This window comes from Pelobates fuscus, chromosome 6 (genome assembly GCF_036172605.1).
Source record: "Pelobates fuscus isolate aPelFus1 chromosome 6, aPelFus1.pri, whole genome shotgun sequence".
Lineage (NCBI taxonomy): Eukaryota > Metazoa > Chordata > Amphibia > Anura > Pelobatidae > Pelobates > Pelobates fuscus.
In genome coordinates, this window is record NC_086322.1 from 158,843,640 (window position 1) to 158,866,157 (window position 22,518).

Sequence of the window (22,518 nt, forward strand, 5' to 3'; positions counted from 1 at the left end):
AGACCAGTGGAGACAGGCTGCAGCCTGAGCCCATCATCATCCTCTTGTCCTCATCTGGTGGTTATAAGGCAATCCAGTATATTATTAGTGGCACTAATCTCTAATTTACCTCATATTAAAGAGCCATTATAGTCACCAGAACCACTACAGCTTAATGTAGTGGTTCAGGTGTCTATAGCATGTCCTTGTAGGCTTTTTAATGTAAGCACACTGCCTTTTCAAATAAAAGACACAGTATGCAGCACTGGCGTTGGCCCATATTGCAGATCATATGGGGTATTGTGATTTCACATGGTGGGCAGAACATATGGGGGGGAGGGGGCAGCAACTTTTTGTTTGCTTGGGGTAGAAAAATCCTTGCACCGGCCCTGTATAAATACTGTGTATATCATATACATTCTATAAATATGCAGCATACACATTCTGTTTACATGCAGCATATGCATGCTATATATACGCATCATATTCTTTATGTACACATGTAGCATTATTATTATTATTGTTATTATTATTATTATTGCGATTTATATAGTGCCAACAGATTGACTATATATAGGACAATTACAAGAAAATTTACAGAAACAAAGGGTTGAAGAGGGCCCTGCTCAAACAAGCTTACAGTCTATTGGAGGTGGGGTATAAAACACATTAGGACAGGGAAGAGAAGTCAAATTAGGTGGGAGTGGAGCAGAGCTGGAGGAGAGAGTAGAGTGCTGCCCTTTAGGAGAGAGCAAGAGGCAGGCATGTGAGGTAGAGGTTAGTCTGGGAGGCCATAGGATTTCCTAAAGAAATTAGTTTTAAGGCACTTCTTAAATGATTGAAGACTAGGGGAGAGTCTGATGGTGGTAGGCAGGCTATTCCATAGGATGGGTACGGGTACGAGCGGAGGACAGAAGAAGGTCACGGGCAGAGCGGAGGGTCCGAGAAGGGGCATACCTATGGATCTGTGAGGAGATATAAGAGGGGCTAAGATTATTCAGTGCTTTATAGGTATGGGTGAGCATCTACATTCTATTTGTGAGATTGACATATTTGTCCTTAATTTGGAAACCTTAATGCCACATAAGGATACCAGAATAGAGAGTTATTTACTAAAAGCAACTCCCTACCTAATTTTGTGCCCCTAAATATAGCAATTACATATATGTATACCAAATGCATGTTAAAGTCGATAAGTTCCTAATCTAGAATGTTTAATTATGTTTAAACACAGCTCACTCTCAATTTGGTACCCATCAATGTAGCAATTACATATATGTATATAGAAAGCATGTGATAGTAGATAATACCATAATGTGGTAACCTTAATTATGGCAATTTCAAATGAGGATACCAAATTAAGAAGCTTTCTACTAAACAGCTGAAAGAGCAAATTAAGGGAAAAAAGCCCTTTTCTTATACATGCTCATTCCGTTGCTTAGTAAATAAGTCCCTAATTGTGTACCCTTAATTATGGAATCCCAAATACAGATATCAAATTATTGACCTATCTACTAAAAAGCTAAAAGATCAAAATTAAGAAAAAAGCAACTTTTCTTAATTTTGATCTTTCATTTGCTTTGTAGATAGTCCATATTTTGCTATCATTATGAAAATGATGGGTTCAAAATAATTTGTTTCAGTTTGTTCTAATCATACACATTCTAAAAACTGGAATTTCTTTTTACAAACAAACCTTAAAAACCCTGTAAATTGGTACGGTAGACTCACACTAGGATCAATGAAACAGTGTCAATCTAAAGTCTCGGACTTAAAGATGTTTTACGTTTTACTGACAGACAGTATCTATATTCTTAGCTAGGTAGATAGATGGTGCACTACATTAAACCTAGCCTCATAGTAGGATTAATGACACGACGGCAAGCTCCTGTCTTCCACTCAAAATTTTTCAAGCATCACTGACAGTAGCTATCCAGGTAGACACATCAGCAAGCTAAACCTAGTCATGCAGTGGAATCATTGACACAGGCTATCTCGAACTCACAAGGAGGAAAGGCATCTTGCCAAGGAGGAAAGAAATCAACAATGATCTTAGAGATGCCATTATTGCTGACAATCAAACTGGGAAGGATTATAAGGCAATTTCCAAACAAATTAAACTCCATCATTCTACAGAAGAAAGATTATTCAGAAGTGGAGAACATGCAAGACAGTTGCAAATCTTCCAAAGAGTGGATTCCCTAGCAAATTCACCTCAAGGACAGACTTTGCAATGCTCAGAGAAACTACAAAAAAACAAGTTACATCTTAAACTCTACATGCCTCAGTTAGCATGTTACATGTTAAAATTCATGAAAAAAATATTATAAAAAGACTAAACAAGCATAGTTTAAATGGGTTGCCACTTCTCTCTAAAAAGAACATGCCAGCACAGCTTAGGTTTGCAAAGTTGTATCTGAACAAATTACAAGACTTGTGGAACAATATCTTGTTTGGTGAACACAGTATATCAGCACAAACACCTCATCACAACTTTAAAGCATGATGTTGAGCTTGTTTTGCAGCCAAAGGACTGGGATCTTTGCAGTCATTGCGTCGACCATAAACTCCATACTCCAAAGTATTCTAGAGTCAAATGAGAGTTAGCCCGACAGCTAAAGTTTGGTCAAAATTAGATCATGCAACAGGACAATGATCCCAATCACAACAGCAAATCTACAACAAAATGGCTGAAAAAGAAAAGAATCAAGGTGTTGCAATGGCCCAGTCAAAGTCCAGACCTCAACCTGATTGAAATGCTGTGGCAGGAACTTAAGAGAGCTGTGCATAAACAAATGGCAGCAAACCTCAATGAACTGAAGCAAGGTTGTAAAGAAGAGTGGGCAAAAATCCCCCCACAATGTTTTGAGAGACTGATAAAGTTATACAGAAAACAATTACTTCAAGTTTTTGCTGTTAAAGGTGGTTCTACAAGCTATTGACACATAAGGTTTACTTAGTTTTTCACACATGGCTTCTAAATTTCGGCTTTAGTTTTGTAAATAAATGGTAACACAGTGTAATATGTTGTGTGTTGTTGTTCATCTGAGGTTCTATTTACCTAATTTTAAGACCTGCTAAGGAACAGATGATTGTTATTATGTCTTGATATGTAAAACAATAGAATTAAAATAGGGTGTACTTTATTTGTCCCATGACTGTATGTGTTAAAATGCTGCCCTTTCACTCTTATTACTGGAAAAATACCTGAACTTGTTTTTGAGTTCTTTTATTTTGTGTTTGCTTATAAGCTGTTTCTGAATACTTATAAATTCAGACACGTTGTGTTGTCCATCCTCGTTCTTTACCGATTTCTCCTATATTGTAAACTCATTTGAACAGGGCTGTCAAAATAATTCTTGTCTGTCAGTTACTTATTGTTAAATCTCCCTATTGTATGATTGTAAAGCACTGTGGAAACTGTTATTGCTACATAAATAACAATAATAATAATAATAATAACGATAATAACAATAATAATAATAATAAGATGAAGAATACAGTCTTGCAGTAAATATTGATGTTTCCTGAATAAAATCATACTAATAATAAAAAGAAAATAACATAAAATTTAACTGAACATGCAACTAATTAAATTACTTTATTATTGTTCTAGCATATGTATTTTAAAATGTTATTTTCAGTGCTATATAGATATGTAAATTGTTGCTCATCCATCATATTTCTATTTCCTTCCCATCCTGCAACTTCTTGTCAGTATCAGTCAGATTATACTCTTGACATAAGAATATTTATCAAACTGTTTTCATAAATTAAATGACAGTTTGCAATGGCAAAACTAATATAAATTCAGCAGTTTTTAAAAAAGGTATTTCTATGATAGAACACATGTCAACATACCCCATCAAATTTAACACAGTGTTGATGGAACTTATCCACCTAGCTCTTAAACATTATTGCAGAAATGAAGTTCATTTCTGTGGCTGTCTTTTTTTAATATGTTATGCTTTCCCGGTAGATAACTTTTGCTAACATGCTAACACTATGTATTAAGAAAGTACAAAATAGTTATTGTCCCTAGTCTCTGGGACCAGTAAGTGTCCCTTGGCAAGACACCTAGTTAATAGAAATAATTATAGACTCTGGATCTATATATAATAAATTATGAGATCACGTTTCAGTAATTTATGAAGGTGTGCAAGCAGTAGTGTACCAAGAGGGGGGCGATTCACCACAAGTGTCATGTGGGGGTGCACACAGTACCCCTGTCCTACCCGTCAGTGCCCCTATAGTGGAACCTATTAGAGGATTTTAATATCCTCTATCTGGGTATTGAAAGAAGAAAGCTGCAACAATTCTACAGGCAGCAGGAGCTGAGCTCTATGCCACTGTCCCCTGCAGCTGGGTACCAGCCATATGTCAAGGGGGAATCTGGAAGGGGTCCCTGTTTCCCCAACTACTAGTCACTAAAGACTGCCATGCCTCTTGCCTCTACTCCCCCTTTGATTACTGTATGCAATTTTTGGCACATGTTCTAAAGAAGGATATCATGGCACTAGAAAAAGTGCAGAGGCTGACTACAAAATTTATAAAAGGAATGGAGCATTTTAGTTTTGAAGTGAAGTTAACAAATGTAAGTATCTTTAGTTTGGAAAAACGGCGTTTCAGAGAGGTTATGATAGCAATATACAAAGATATTTGGGGACAATTCAAACCATTTTCTGAAAATCTATTCATAAATAGGACTATACATAAAATAAGAGGTCCCACATTTACATTGGAAGACAGGAGATTTAATCTATAAGGCAAAGGAAAACGTTTTTTACATTAAGAAAAATAAGTATGTGGCATTCTCTTCCTGAAGAGGTGGCTTTATCAGAGTCTATACAGATGTTTAAACAGCAATTAGATAAATACTTGCAAAAACATAATATACAGGGACAAAATTTTAGTGGGGTAATAGCTTCTTGATCCAGGGAGATATCTGACTGCAATTCTGGGTTCAAAAAGGATATTTTTCCTAGTCTGTTGCACGATTGGCAGTGCTTCAGGTTGTTGGCATCAACAGCAAAAATCAAATGTAAGAAAGACTGAACTTGATGGACGCATGTCTCTTTTCAGCTGTATAACTATGTAACTATGCAACTACAATAAAAAATTTTTTTTTTTAATAATGGAGCAACAGCAGGAGCTATTTAATTTTAATTTAGTTTTATTTTTTTGAGGTAGGTGAACAAGAGGATGATCATCACTTCCACAACCACATTTTAAAATATTTTTTTCTACAAAAGTTGAAGAAAAGTAAAAGAGATAAATATAAAGACCTGCTATCCTGAGTGTAGGCACAGATTGCGTGTGCAGTAAACTGCAGTAACACAGTGTGCATATTACAGAGAGAAGTTTGTAATATCCAAAGTACAAGTAGTGGTACAGATGCACATTACAAATCAAATAGTTTATCTCTTAAATTAAAAAAAAATAAAAATAAATTAGTAAAACAGTTTTAAATCAGTGAATCAAAATGCGGAATGGCAATAGTGGCTTGGGAAGAGGAACCTTTTTTTTCCTTTTCTTTAATTCTCCAGAACATGATGAGATTGATTGTTTCTGTCTAACTTAACTCTATCAACTACTGGCATTATCTTCAATACCCCTCCCCCTTGTTCTGCAAAAGGGTGGTGGTATTGGTAGTGAAGACGGTAGCACTGGTGGTTGGTTGTGACAACTGCACTGAATTAGATACAGCTCCAGTGGACCTGCCTGCACTAATACATTCTAGTTCTGCTTCTCCCCTCAGTAGTACAGACTATTGCAGTTCATATCTGCACTAGTGAGATGATCTTTATTTACTCCCTACTCACTTCCTTACGACATAATTTGCACCTGGTAGGTCTATCTTTGGAAGCATTCAAAGTGGTCCAAAGCTTTGCTTTATTGGTGTTATACATTAGCAACCACCCGTTTCTTGGCTAATTAATATGCAAATGGTATTGCATTGGTGTACCGTGTACACCAGCACATGGTTGATTCGTGCAAGTGGAAATGTTGATGTTGGTGGAACAGATGATGTTGGTATTGGTCATGGTGTTAGTATTGCCAGTGGGTAAACGTCCTGTGCCAGCTGGTGCAGCTGATTTCAGAAATGTCTCCTATGAATGAGACAATTCTATTGCATAAAGATGGTGAAGAAGGTACAGGAGGTGAGTGTACATTAGCAGCTGGAAAACAATACTTTGCTGCTGCCTGTCCTTTCCATCTTCTTTTCCTCTGTCTCATCATACTCATAGTCAAGTAGCTCCAGGACCCGATGTAAAGTGCTATCTGTAGTGTTGGGGGAAACAGAATTCTTATCACCACCACCAACATAGATTGGAGACTCTACTTCTACGCAAAGTAAATGACCAAATGGCTATGTCCTATCTTACATTCAAAGTTATTTCAAGTAAGCCTGGCAGTAGCTATCTGGCTAAATATAACAGCAAGCTAAACCTAAATTCAATAACCATGGCTAGGAAAGAGAAACATGTTTGTTTTTTTACTGAACACCACAGTCACCCCCCCAAAAAATTTCTTTCAACAAACAATTAACAACAAATAACAATTCTATATTGGTAACCTATTCTCACACTAGGATCATATTCAGAATGGCAATCTCTTACCTCTTAACTCAAACAATTAGTACATCATAGTAAACTAAGCTGCTTATTTGTCCCCACCAAAATAAAAATAATAACAGCCTCTTCCATCCCATCCCATTCCCATTTTTCTAGTGTAAACAATGGCAGTGGGAATCAAGAACAAAATGTGCATAACGGGGTTGAACAAGTCACTTGCCCTAAGATTCTGAAAAGTGATGGCTTGGAAATCAGAATTACGGGCAATTACCCAATCGTCCACATTTGGACAGTTTACAGTCTGACCCCAAATTAATCTCCATTCATTTTATTATCAGTGTTGCTTGGCATAGAAAGCTGTTCCTCCTTAGGTTGGTAATCATTTCTAGTATAAATGAGAATGAGTAAGACCTTAGGGACTAAATTTCATTCTGCAAATAAGTGAAATGTTTATTATTGACTCTGGAAGTGAAGAAGTTAAGAAACCATGTACAATGCCATACACTGACAGCACCACAGCAGTGATATCATCCCTCCACATACACTGCAGGAGATGTGCATTGTCAAAATGTAGATGTGGTTGGTACAAAAACTTATATATGAGCTTTTATACTAAACAGAAAAAGCACAAGCTTCTTAGTTTTTCATACATTTTCAGTCACAAGCATATATGTACACACAAAACTAAGCCCTCTCAAACATAATTTCTCACTACTCTTGGGTGGCATTGAAAATATTAATGAAGTCAACTAGGTATAGAAGAGAATTAAATATATTAAGATATTAATATTAAGAGAGTAAAGAGATGGTGGACCACTTCAAAATTAGTTTCTTGGTTAAAGGCTACATGTGCCTTGTGTTCTTTAGCTTCTGCTAGCATATGTCTCTGTATATGTGTCGAATTGAGCCCCTTCACATTCATAAAACTTAGCTTAAGAACCATGTTTTATACTATAGAATAATAATAAAAGCTGCTTTGGTTGAATAAGCATTCATCATTGAACATAACTTTGGAGATCAAATATGAGAATATCAAAATTGGCACATAACCACTCTGTACACGTCAAATGCCTCTCTTTGGCACAAATAAATACAATGGACAATACATAATTTCTACATATGAAGTTCAAGTGTGAATTTACCATACTGTAGGAAATTAACTGCCCCTAAGATATTAGTAGTTTGTCACATCAGAGTCACATCAGAGTCACATCAGAGACCAAAAATCATAAGATTGTCTTGCAGTCTTAAAATGTATATTTATTCAAACATACACACCATCCAAAAATAACATAAAGTCTTTGCACACATCTGGACTAATACAGCAATGTGTATGCTCTTCCAGGTAATATCAATATGTTAAACATATTGGTGGAGAATATCTATCTGCAAAGTTTTTACATGTCTAAGATTTCAGTTAATTACACGTAAGGTTGCCTGATTCTGCAAAATATGTAAAATTGGTTGTGGCTTAACAACCATTCTGTCCAATCTATGATTAAAGCCATACATTATAAAAATTGTTATAATTGGGGGTAAAATATCATTTACACAAATTACTGTATACATGTTTAAATTAATGCATATAGAAATTGGCCCTTATTAATACACATGGGAGTATGGCATGCAATGTTGGGTCAAAGTTTATAATAACAAGAGGCCTTCATCAATCTATCTCAAGAACAAAACATATGTGATGACCACTAATATACAATGTATTTTAATTAATACTAGATGTAGGTAGTGCCTCTCAGTTTCTGTGTCTGAAAGAAGTCTGAAATTATATCAGTTGTAACTAATATAAAGAATGATAATATTAATTTTACAAAGATAAAATCTTTGTAAAATCAACACATCAGATATTTTAAAGCTCATAACATATTTTTCACACACGACATGCACTAATCAGCCACAACATTAAAACCTCTAAAAGGTGAAGTAAATAACATTGGTCATATTGTTACAATGTCCATGTTGAAAAAAAAAAAATTAAGTGTATACGCATCTTCAGAGACCATATAACCGTAACCATAACTTAATACATTAATATACACAATATGCAAATCTCCAGGAAACAATGTTGCAAAAATATGCATGTGAAAATGAACACCTAAATACCAATCTGTATAGATTTATGCTTTAGACTATGGAAAAACAATGTGACAGAATAAATCTAGAAACATGCATCCTAAATAGGGGTATATAACATATGATGGTGGTTTATTTGTGCCTTCTTGGGCCTTTATAGCAGGCGAGGAAAAAGCAAAGCATGCAGTTTAAGTGTGTGATATTCTTCCTGTGGGGTACACTGTTTTAAGGCAAGATTGTAGTAGTCAAATGTATATGACACATATACAAAAATAAGTGCTGTGTTCAAACTCCCACTGTTCCTGGGTGGCAGTAATGACTATAGTATACATCTACCCCAATTCATACAATAAAAACCAAAAAGAAAAGTTCCTTGTGCCACTTGAGTGTAAGCTTTTGAAATAAATGTTAACTAGTCTCCCAATTGCGTTCCACTAAAAAAATATTTATAAATTTCACTATAGTCTCCTGTGTAAAAAAAGACAAATCATAGAAAAAAAAATCACCAAGAATATAATTTGTTTATATTTACTTCTAAATACACTGTTTCATATTTATTTAACCCCTTAAGGACACATGACATGTGTGACATGTCATGATTCCCTTTTATTCCAGAAGTTTGGTCGTTAAGGGGTTAAAGATGTCCATATAATATAGAGACATTAAAGGGACACTCTAGGCACCCAGACCACTTCTGCTCATTGGAGTGGTCTGGGTGCCAACTCCCACTACTCTTAACCCTGCAACTGTAATTATTGCAGTTTTTTATAAACTGCAATAATTACATTGCAGGGTTAACTCCACCTCTAGTGGCTGTCTATTAGACAGCCACTAGAGGTCACTTCCTGGGTTCTAGCACAGGAAACCTGTGCTAGAGCGTCTCTGGACGTCCTCACGCTGTGTGAGGACCTCCAGCATCGCTCAAATCCCCAAAGGAAAGCATTGAAATGATTTTTCAATGCTTTCCTATGGGGAGACGTAATGCGCATGCGCGGCATTGCCGCGCATGCGCATTAGGTCCCCTCGGCCGGTGGGCGAGATCAGTCTCGCCCACCGGCCGACGCAATGAAGAGGAGGAGCGTCGCGGAGGAGTAGACAGCGGCGAGGGACATCGTCGCTGCCTCATGTAAGTCACTGAAGGGGTTTTCACCCCTTCAGTAACCAGGGATTGGGGGGTGGGAGGGAGAGGGACCCTCCAGTGCCAGGAAAACGGATTGTTTTCCTGGCACTGGAGTTTCCCTTTAACCATAAAACCTATAGAAAAAAATCATAATGAAGAAGATGACACCTAGCCATACTCATTCAGATAAATAGTTTGTGGACAGATTCAGATTTCAAGAAAATATTGACTCTCTCCTATGGGAATCAATGACAAATTAAAAGCAGCAATAATTAATATGTAAAATGCAATTTTTGGGATCACAGATTATGTTTTAGTCCCACTGTATTTTTCACATTCTTATTCATTTGACCCTTGGTCTTTTTGCAATTGTTCTTTTAAAGACGCACAGTCATATTGGAAAAAATGTCATGTGCAATGTGGACAGGCAATCATAATTTTGAAAGTACTTTTTTGAGTCATTTTAATCCCATATATAGAGACTATACCACCTAACTATATTAAAAAATAAAGTTTTTTTTTGTAAATATGATTTTTATTGGAAGGTTAGAAGGTCAGTGCGAGACTCGCAGGTCTCCTTTTGCAGTTGAATCAAGTTAGTGGGGCACAACATGTGTCCAAACGAAAAAACAAAACAAAACACTTATTCATGGTCGTGTGGGCACGCAGGCCCTATATAGCATTGGACTCGCAGGTCCTCATCGTAAGTCAATGTAAGTCTTCAGTTGCCTAGAGATATTATGAACATTATACATTGAGTTGCGAGCTATCTCTTATGATACATATGCTGGCTTTGCTAGTAATCCTGGTTGTATGTTCTAGCCTCTGATACCTAGTACATTTGGCTATCCAGCCTAGTGTGCCCATTCGCTCTGGGTTATGAGCCCGCACCTCTCCAGTCGGTGCGAGTTTAAGTGAGTCGGGGATAGGGGGGGCAGGTTCAGGTTGGGAAGGAGGGATAGGGTCAGTCTGTTGTCTCTGCAACTGTTGGTCGTGGGTCGTCGGTAGTTTGACTTGTCAGCATCGTCTGGAATTCCGGTTTCGTAGTTGTCAGTATCCATTGCGGCCAAATGTCTAGGTATGTCTGTTGTTGTTGTTGCTGCGGTCCAGCCGCGTGCATAGTAAGTTCCTCGATTGCCCTGAGGTCCTCCATTTGGTTAAACCAGAGGGACATCGAGGGGACCATTTTTTTCTTCCAGAACTGTGGGATTATTTGTTTCGCTATGTTGATGATACGGATCGTGATCGTTTTTTTATATTTGGATATGGGGGTGTTCGTGTGGTGTAGTAACATGGCTGCCGGTTCTAGCGCACCTAAGGGTGCGGAGTGTTCGAGTTAGGAAGCGGTATTACCCACAGTTTGGGTCGTATACGTTAGCGAAGGTGTAGAGTGTGCCTGCTATCTCCCCCTTTAGGAAAATGTACCGCCCCTCCGGGTCGGTCTGCACCCCCTTTTCCGTGAACGGGATGCGTCTATGTATGAGGATTGCTGTTCCTCTGGATTTCCCCCCCTGTAAGTCGCTGTAGTATCCTATGGGGTAGTGGTGGTTTGTCAGTGTGGGTCGCGATCCCTCCCTAAAGTGTGTCTCCTGCACAAACACTATTGATGCCTTATGGGATAGAAATTCCCTCATTGCTCCTGATCTTTTCTCGGGCTTGTTAAGGCCTCTAGCATTGAGGGAAAGAATCGTGATAGGGGCCGGGGCAATGGACATGACCGAGACCCTTTTGTCAGTTGTGTGCGAGTGTTGTCTTGTCCGTCCGGCGGTCAAGCTGCGGAGTGGGATAGGGGGGTGTGGGAAAGTATGGGGTATGTGGGGAAAAGGAGATCAGGGACTGTGAAGCACAGTCCCTAGGTCTGTTCACTATCGCTGTTACCAGCGGTATCGGAAAAGCGCGTCGGGGGGCTGGGGCCCCCCGACCTTTAGTGGGCGGAGGGGAACCGCTCACCTGTTTCTTGTCGCTCACTCCAGTAGGGCAGTCGAAGGAGTTCCGTAAATTCCGAGTGAGTAGGGCCCGGGGGGCCAAGTGCGCTAGCAAATCGGTCGTCGCAGACCACTGTGGCCACGCGGGGCTCCACCCAGTTAGGATCCACCATCTCCCCGACTTATGGCACAATCTATCCAAAATGTAGCAGGCGTGTCAACCTCACCATGTAATAACAGGAAAAACTTCAACATAATTAGTAGCCAAAACAGAAAATTTCTCAACGTTTCCCTCCCCCCCCCCCCTCACACATGCGTCAATATCGTGCAGGTCACTTGGTAGCCTGTCTCGTGTCCCACCTCCCTCTCTTATCTCCAACATTGACTCCCCTCCCTATCTCTCAATCCTGTCTTCCTTACTCCTCCCCCAGGTCCTGGGACCCAGACCCGGCTTAAGCGATGGGACCTTGAGTGATAATGTACGTTAGTGAAAGGGGGTCTAGTATTGGGGCAGCGGGTTGCAGTACTGTTTCTGTTAACCATCTGGGCCTAAGGCCCGATATGGGCTCCCGACCCTCTATGAAAGTGTGGATTCAGAAACCCCCCCTTCCCCTTTGATCGGTTCTAACCTATACCTAAGTTATCCCTGGTGCTCTTTCCTTCATCCCCCAGCATGAGCCGAAGATCCATTAATACTTGCTGTGGTATAAAGCATGTCAATGTTCATATGGTGGAGGAGCGCCACGGGAACTCCGCTAAACGGTCCATAGTTCTCAATTTGCCAGTGATGTCCAAGTGGCAGTTCCAAGGCCGAGACCTCCTAGGCGTGCAACGGGTATCAGTTAGGTGTCCCCACCGGTCTGGTCGTCTGTGTGCGTGGAGGTCTAAGTCTCTGAGGGCGGGGGCCTGTGTCCTGCGGTCTTGCCAGCAAAGGTGTAGAAATTGAGCGGGTTCGGCCATATCAGAGTCTCCGGTGATAGGTGTAGTTCTGTTTGCAGCGCCCAGACGTCTTCTTCCCCTTGGATCATAAAGGGTCCGTTGGGAGTTGCAACCTGCAGGCCTGTGGGAAAGCACCAGCGGTACCTTATGTGGGCTGCTTGTAGTTGTCTCGTTAGGGGTTTCAGCGCTCTCCGGAACGATAGAGTAGCTGGGGACAGGTCGGGAAACAAGTGGACTTCCGAGCTTTCCAGTAATATTTTGTCCGTGCCTCTGGCTTTGCGGAGGATCTCCTCCTTCAGGGGGAAGCTGTCCAGACAGCAGATTATGTCACAAGGTGGCCCTTCTGGGGGTCCCGGAGGCCTCAGGGCGCGGTGCGCTCGTACAAAGCTTATCGGTGTTTGAAGTGGCCGAGCCAGTAGTTTGTTGAACAGGTCTAGCAGGGTGGCTTGAATCGGGGTTTTCTTGTCCAACTCCTCAGGTACACCTCTGATGCAGATGTTTTGTCTCCTACCCCTATTATCCAGATCCTCAATATGAAGTGCCATTTGTTGCAGCACTTTAGTGTGTGAGTGCAGTCTGTCTGTGTTTGCTGCTTGGACGGCAGACATGTGGTCACTATCTGCTTCAAGCTGGGTAACTTTTTGGCTGGGCGTGCAGCTCCGTGGTTATGGAGGCGCGGAGCTCTGCATTCGCTGACTTCAGGTCTGCCTTCGTGGGCAGTTGCTGTAGGAGAGACATCAGCTCTGGTAAGGAGGTTTGGGAGATCGCGGGTGTGTGATCACCCTGCGGGGACAGCGGGCGGGAAAAGCCCGAGGCCGTGGAGTCGCTTGAGGCCTGTTGGTCCGGATCCGCCGGCGCCATGAGGTATGGCTTCACGGAGGGGTTCAGGGTGCTTTTCGGGGTGTCCCCGGCTCTTCGGTGCACGATGTGCGCTGGGTTTTCCCCATATTTGGCTTTAGGCTGTGCGGTCGGTGAGGTTGTTAGCTAGGCCGGCGGGGAGCTCACAGATTATGCTGCCATCTTCGCGGACCTCCAAGCCACGCCCCCCCAAAAATAAAGTTTAAATTGTATCTGTTTAGTATTGCATACATATTATTTGTATACATAAAATTATAATTGTATAAATTGTATAAAAAATAAGGATTCTAATAATTCTGTAACCTGGAGTAATCAGCATCAGCAATTGCATGCATACAGCAACAATAACTGTGGTTAGCATTTATAAGGCATATCTGACTATAGCAATACCTTAACAGTATGATCTAATTCTAATACATCAACACAACAGGGAAGATAAATTACTATGGTAATTATAATGTTCAGTAATGTTCAGAAATAGTAACTGCATTGTTACATCAATCAAACTAAATAGGTCATTGGTTGAACAATTCTGAGAGATTGAAATGTTAAATACCAGCTAAATAGATACAGTGTTAATGTAATGAGATTGTATTTTCCTATCTTAATAATTAATAAGTAACATCACCAAAAATATTACTGATGAACAGCAAGAGAAAACAAAATAAGAAACTATTATTAAGTAGTCAACAATGTCATAATTATTCAATAAATTAAGTTCCTGTAATCAAACAATGAATTGCATAAGCACGTATGAAATTGTAAAAATTGCCAACATGGATAAACTTAACAAAATGCATGTTAATTGTGGTATATATTTAGATTTATGGAGAAGTTAAAGTAAACAGCTGAAAAAGTGAAAGGTCTTATTGGGCTTATTCACTAAAGTAAAAATTCAAAGTAAATTTAAAGCAAATTTAACAACATGGAAACATAGCTTTAACCACGTAAGGACTGAGCCAAATGTACATGTTTTGATCAAAATAAAACGTAAACAAAACTTGGAATTTGACTATACGTCTGTTCAACTGTAATTCACCTCTTCATGTTAAGTGCACCCACACTTATTATATATCATTTTATTAAGGAGAAATAGGGCTTTCATGTAACATCAAATATTTAGTTGTGAAACATAATTTCATATGAATAAAATGTAAAAACAAATTGAGAAATTAAGACTTTTGTAATTTTTTAAGTTCTGCACGACATTTTAACTTTGAATGCCATAATACTGTTAGCTTTTACTGCAATAAAATACACATATTTTACGTGTAAGACAGTACTCCCTATGTACCGATTTTATGGTTACTTTGCCTGTGAGACGGTATGGTAGCCCATGAATGAGAATTACCCCCATGATGGCATACCATTTGCAATAGTAGACAACCTAAGGTATTACAAATTACAAACACTGGCCAAAGTTAGCATTAATATTTGTGTGTAAAAAATGCAAAAAACTAATTTGAATGCTGATTTTGGCCAGTGTTTGTGATTAAGTGGCTATTAAAAAAGACTGGACATACTCCATTTGCAATAGCTTGAGTTGTCTACTTTTGCAAATGGTATGCCATCATGGGGGTAATTCTCAAATCTGGGCTACCATACAGTCTCAAAGGCAACATAACCAATCTGGCGAATTTCAATGTGAAAAACCTGAAACACAAACCTTATATTTGATGCTGTAACATTTGGAAACACCATAAAACCTGTACATGAGGTGTACTGTTATACTCAGGAGACTTCGCTGAACACAAATATTAGTTTCAAAACCAGAAAACATATCACAACAATTATATTGTCCGTGTAAGTGTTGTTTATGTGTGAAAAAAATGCAAAAAACTCTAATGCCAGAGGAAATCCCATCGGAGTTCCGGACACTCTACACTTCTCTCTATAATATCACCCAAGCAGATGGAGAGGGCACTGAGAGTGACCGTGTGCTGTAGTGAAACAATTTCCGGATGACTAACGTCACTTCCACTCTCCAGGCAGAGCATGAAGCGACACTTGAAGCTCCAATTATGGAAGAACTCCTGGCAGCAATCAAGACCACTAAGACTGGGCGAGCGCCAGGCCCGGACGGATTAACCCTAGACTATTACAAGACATACAGCACAGCGTTGATCCTGAAACTCTCCAAAGCACTAAACGCTTGTATCAGGAATCTCTCTCGGCTACGATCACCATCTTACCCAAACCGGGGAAGGATCCGGAGGCCTGCGAGATCTACCAGCCGATCTCCTAGCTCAACATCGATGTGAAGCTTCTCGCAAAAGTACTCGCGGTCAGACTCAGAATGAGACTCCTGGACCTGTTACACCTAGATCAGACAGGGTTAATCCCAGACAGAGAGGCACGGGATAGCACACTCTGGGTGCTCTGTATCCAACACTTAGCACATAATTCAGGAGCACCATTGCTTCTCCTCTCCAACGATGTGGAGAAGGTTTTCGACCAGGTGGACTGGACCTTCCTCATGGCAACACTCCATAAATATGGATTCGGGGATAAGTGGATGAACTGGATAGGAGCTCTATATGGCTCCCCAAATGCGAGAATCCGGTTCAACGGGGCCCTGACAGACAGCTTTCCATTATGAAATGGGACACGCAGGGATACATACTATCCCCACTCCTGCTTGCGCTATCCCTAGAACTCCTGGCTGGAGGTGGTGCGATGGGGCAGAGAGGTTGAGGGTTTCCACTGGAATATATTTCTAAAGCACCACTTTGTTGTGGTATTAGGGTCAGTTTAGTCAACGTGAAAGAGAAGAGGGTGAAAATAAAAAATTAAAAAATCCAATAGCATATTATTCTTGCGATTATGTATTAATTCAAGTAGCTATAAAGATTCATAATGCTAAATTGTGTTTAGCATAAGTCGCTCCAGACTGTAAAGAATCAGAACATTGAATGTTCAATAAAAAAATATATTGGGCTGTCAACATTTTCATCAATCCTGTTCTTTATCTAGAGGCAGGTATGTGTGTTGGTGTTGTGCAGTTTTATTTCCCACATTCTTCCTGGCTCCTGAAGGGATGGTACTCTTTAAACCTCTCTGAAACAATCCTGCACCTCCACCGAAGGAAGGCCTAACAATTTAAAAAATCTGGAATGTCTTCATAGGTTGTAAGAGAATATTGCTTTCCATATTTATCTACTGACAGCCTAAAGGAAAATCCCCAATGATACCTCAGCTTTTTCTTGCAAAAACATAGTAATTGGTCAATGTGCCTTTCTAGCCTGCAGAGTTGTAGGAGATAAATCCATGAAGATTTTAATTGTGAAACCTTCTAGGATCACCTGGTTGTACTTTCATTATTTCCTTAGATTTCCCTCTTTGTATAATAATGAAAATAACATATTGTATCTCTTGGTATATCTTGAGACAGATTAGGTGGCTTGCATAACCTATGAGCTCTGTCCGATTTTATTCTTTCATCAGGTGGCCACTGAAGAATCTTAGAAAAAAATTCCACCCAATTTCCTATTTCTTGTATTTCTTGCTTAAGATCCACAAACTCATCGTGAACAGGTTGTAAAGCTTTCTCCATTATTTCTTTAATGTCCTCTTTTGTTGGAATATTTTTAATCAGTGTCTTCCACTCAGTTTCTATATTAACACACTTCCTGGGCTCATTAATATTTTCTGTTGTTGTTAATCACTAACTTCTTGCTCTAATTCTGCCTCCATTTCCTGATCCTGATGTGTTATGCCAAAAAATCCCATCTTACAGACTGATTGTTACTTTTTAATTTAGCTTGGGCTTTCTGATTGGTACCACTGCGATTATGTTTTTCAATTTTCCGCAGAAATTTTAAACTGCCAGGTATTTACTTTGTGTAACCAAAACATAGAGATGATGGCCCTATGATTATTTGTGAGATACTTAACCCCTTCAGGACGGAGTCAATAGTGCACGTTCTGATCAAAACAAAACGTAAACAAAAACTAGAATTTGCGCTAGATGTCTGTTCACCCGTAGTTCCCCTCTTTCAAATTATATGCACCCACACTTATTATATATCATTTTGTTCAGGAGAAACAGGGCTTTACTTAACTATTCATATATGGAACATAATTTATTATGAATAAAATTAAAAAAGAATGTGAGAAAATAAGATTTTTTTTAAAATTTGCATTTCCGTCTGATATTTTAACTGTGAATGTCATAATACAAAAAAATGCACATATTTGTAATCAGCGATGTGTCACGAGTACAACAGTACCCCCCATTAACAGGTTTTATGTTGTTTTGGAAAGTTACAGGGTCAAATATAGAACATTCCATTTTCAAATTGAAATTTTCCAGATTAGTAATGTTACCTTTGAGAAGGTGTGGTAGCCCAGGAATGAGAATTACCCCCATAATGGCATAGCATTTGAAAAAGTAGACAAGCCAAAGTATTGAAAGTGGGGTATATTTAGTCTTTTTTAGTAGCCACTTAGTCACAAACACTGGCCAAAGTTAACGTTCATATTTGTTTTTGTGTGAAAAAAGCAAAAAACGAATATTTGGCCAGTGTTTGTGACTAAGTGGCTACTAAGAAAGACTGGACATACCCCACTTGCAATACCTCGGGTTGTCTACTTTTGCAAATGGTATGCCATCATGGGGGTAATTCTCATTCCTGGGCTACCATACACTCTCAAAGGCATCATAACCAATCTGGCAAATTTCAATGTGAAAAAAATTAAATGCAAGCCTTATATGTGACTCTCTAACTTTCCAAAACACCATAAAACCTGTACATGGGGGGTACTGTTATTCTTGGGAGACTTCACTAAACACAAATATTAGTGTTTTAAAACAGTAAAACATATTACAACAATAATATAGACCATAAAAGTGCAGTTTGCTTGTAAAATGCAAAAAACGTCACTTTTACTTAAAATATCATCATTGTAATACAATTTACCAGTTTGAAACACTAATATTTTAGTTCAGCAAAGTCTCCCGAGTAAAACAGTACCCCCTATGTACAGGTTTTATGGTGTCTTGGAGAGTTACAGGGTCAAATATAGTGCTTGCAAATTAAATTATCTGCACTTTCTCCCTTTGTTGTCAGGCACGTCAATCAAATTTTAATTAATCAAATCACATAATTACGTTAAAAGATTATTTAAATATACACGTAGAATTTTAATATATATGCATTTGTAGGTATTTAAATTCTACGTGTATACTAATGTAATCTTTTATGTAATTATATGTATTTATCTATACATATATATTTGCGGTTATTTGTATTTTATATATAGATAGATATATATATAGAATGTCATTCTTAGTGTATTTTGTTACCAATATATATATATATATATATATTAATAACAAAATACAGTTAGAATGAAATTACATATGCATATATAATTTATATTAAATTTTGTTTCAATATTTTATTTATTTATTTTATTATTTTATTTATTTATTATTTTAATTATACGTGTTTAAATATAATATATATATATGTACATCTATTATATATATAATATATATATATACATATTATATATATGTAACGTCATTCTAAGTGTATTTTAATATTAATATATATACTTATATTAATATTAAAATACACTTTGTATGACGTTACATATATATAATATGTATATATATATATATATATATATATATATATATATATATATATATATATATATAAATATATTTAATTTATTTTTAAACATGTTTAATTTTTTTTTTTTTACTTTCCTACCAGCATTGGGACTGTCTGATATTTCAAACAGTCCCCTTGCTGGCAGATCCATAGCCAGCTATAGGGGGCCATGTGATCGCTCTTTGAGAGCGATCACATGGCCCCCAGGGGCCTCATTTGCTGGAGGGGGGCTGCCTGGGCTGTCAGGCAGCCCCCCAGATGAGGATCGCGGTGGAGGTAAGTAAATCTCACCTCCAGGGATAGAAAGCCGCAACGGCTTTAAAGCCCACTTAAAGCGGGACAGCATGGTACGTCGTAACGGCGTTAAGGGGTTAATGTGTTACCTCCTTAGTTGCTGTTCTAGATTGTTTGTGGAACTCCACTGCTCCCAGTGTCCACAGAATTTACAGTGACACCAAACAACAAAAACAATAGAGGTATAATATCTTCATAACAGTTGCAAATAATTTAATAAATGTTGAGAAGACTAATAGCAGTTGCTCCTATTTTATTAGTTTAGTAGATATTTAGACATTTATTCAATATTCCACTACTAATAGTTTAGAAAATTACTGATAACAGCTTTGTCTTGGCAAGGGTAGTGGAAGAGTAATTGGTAGAGGTAGGAAGAAAAAAAAATGTGGAATCAGGTGCAGCTGGAGCAGAACCAGAAGGCAGCTTTATAAATCCTTTTCTTCACATTTCTTTCACATATTTTTTCAAATCAATTTGATACAGCTTAAAAAAATATTAATATCAGGCAGCAAGGCAGACAGGTAGTAAGGTAGCAGAGTAGCAAGTTGGCAGAGTGGCAAATTAGCAGAGTAGCAAGTTAGGCACATTCTGAAAAACTCACAAATGAAAGCCAAGCCAAGTGAAAGCCAGATGAACAGAAGCAGTAAACTTGCACTGAGCTGAGGAGCTGAGTCAAAACAGGATCTGTGCCTGATGTTTTCACTGCAGAGGGGGGGCGGCATCAGCTCAATCAGCTGACAATCAGCCTCTCAGCTTCTTTCCCTATTAGGCGCACGCTTGGAAGCAGATCACGGCATCCACCTCACGTGGCCATCTCCGCCAGCCCAGTCACAGCCCAAACTGGAAATGCAAGACTAACACACCACCTTTAGCCCCAGCCTCAGAAAAATCAATCCAGTGGATGCTGAATAAACTCAACACCTCCCAAAAGGAAGATTTAACACAACTTGCATCTGCAAAAATACGTGACCTCCAGGTAATAGGTGACAGAATGTAGCTCCTTGAAACAAAAGCGGTGGTACCAATGAGGAACTTGAAGCTAAGCTATGGAGGCTGGAAGATAAAATTAATGATGATAAAGAAAGAAGTAGAAGGAGCAACATATGGATCAGGGGGATCCCTGAACAGGTAGGTCCTGAAGCCATGCTGGACTTTTTGACTAAATTATTCTATACACTAGTGGCAGAACGGCCTTCTTCTATACTGCACGCATAGATTGCCACAACCGAGACATCTTTCAAATACCATACTCAGAGATGTAATCACTAAAGTGTATAATTTTTCCACGAAAGACAAGGTCATCCAGGCCTCCAGACGTATTAAGGAACTACCTGACCAATTTTTATATTTACAACTCTTTCTAGAATTTCCATCTAACACTATGGCAAAGTGACAAGCTTTTGGTGATTTTTGGGAGTGGGCATATGGCTCTTTGGACCAAGAGTCTTTTTTTTTTCTTTTTAATACTGAGGTTATCCATGCATTCACATAATCATGTGGCATTCAAGCCACCCTTTCACCTTTAGCACCATAGCTGACTGCTTAGGTTTTACCCAAAGGTATTTTTTACATAGTTGGTTTAATTTTTTTCTTTATATGTATTTCTCTTTTGTTTCTCCATTATTTAGAAATGGCACTACTTAAACATGTATTCATGGCTTATAAAATTGCACCGTGATATCATTGATTTTAACTAAAGGAATTACACAATGCACAATCAATGCTATGCCCAGTCTCCGTAATATTGCACCTACCAGGTGTAATAGTTGAAGTGAAGAGAGGGTATTTCAAAAGTGGGTTAAGGGAGGTCATGTATATTATTCTCTCATCTTTCTCATATTAATAGATATGTTAAGGATATTGGCAACAAGGGCTGGCATAACTTACAAATCAAGGAATATCTTGAGGTTGTGGCCAAAGACTTGGCAGCCCTAAGCCAAGTCTTTTTAAGTGATATCATGCATAAGCCCGCTAATAGCTCATTTTGATAGAATCCATTGAGCTCTGAAGTCTAAAGGATTTCTCATCATTGGCCACTTAAAAGATTGCTCTGATATAGAAAATATCCTGAAGGCTGCAAAGCTTGATGGCATTTCAATATTGATGCCTACATTTTCAAGATTTATCTTGGGTCACCTTACATGCCCACAGAACCCTCAAACCTTAAAATATTTGTTAATTTCAACAGGGCTGATATATCAAAGGATATTTTAATTTAATCTATCTGTTGTCTACCAGACTACTATGCACTATCTATAGCCTCTGCTGGATATATATATTCCTTCATGTTACATGGCTCTGCCACATTCACAGCCTTCCCCACGGGTGCAGCAGTACCTATGAAAAACAGCTACTAGAAATATAAAATCTCATCTAAATGTCATCTTCTACCTTGATGGTGCCTCTGTAAGATGTCTCTATCCATATTTAAGCTTGTTCCAGATTTTTTATCTTGGATGCTTGGATTTCTCCATCTAACTCTAGAGAAATTGGGACACTCTGACCCTCCTGATAGCTGACATCATCATAAAAATGTTCATATCACCTGCATTATATTTTATATTGTTTATGTAATATGCTCAACTGGTTATATCACACCATTTTATAAGTTCTCTATTATGAAGTGCCATATGAGACTTGTTAGCTGATTAATTTCAGTATGTAAACAACAATGACCCTGATCTAATAAACTTTCCAAATAATTTAATACGGTTAGAAAAACTTTTCAAATTATTTATCTACACAAGTCACCATTAAATTATATGTTAATTATTGTAGATACATAATTTGGAAAGTTTTTAACAATATTTTAAAATACTTTAAAAGCTCATTAAAGCAGGTCACCTGGTACTCTTCTGGTCACTGTTGACAGACACTGTCTTTAATGTGTAGTATATAGTTGGTTATCTTTTAAGTTTCTACAATTTTTATTTTGTTACTTGTCAGCCAAGAATTATTATATGAATAACTATGCAATGTTATCACTTAATGCATTTTCCCTATATGTTATGGGTTTTAACATCCCTGAAAAGATGATTTATGGCTTGCTTAGGGTTCTTCTGCCAGAAGGCCAACATAATCTTCCTATAGAAAGGCAATTCTAAGGAGATCCCAATGCT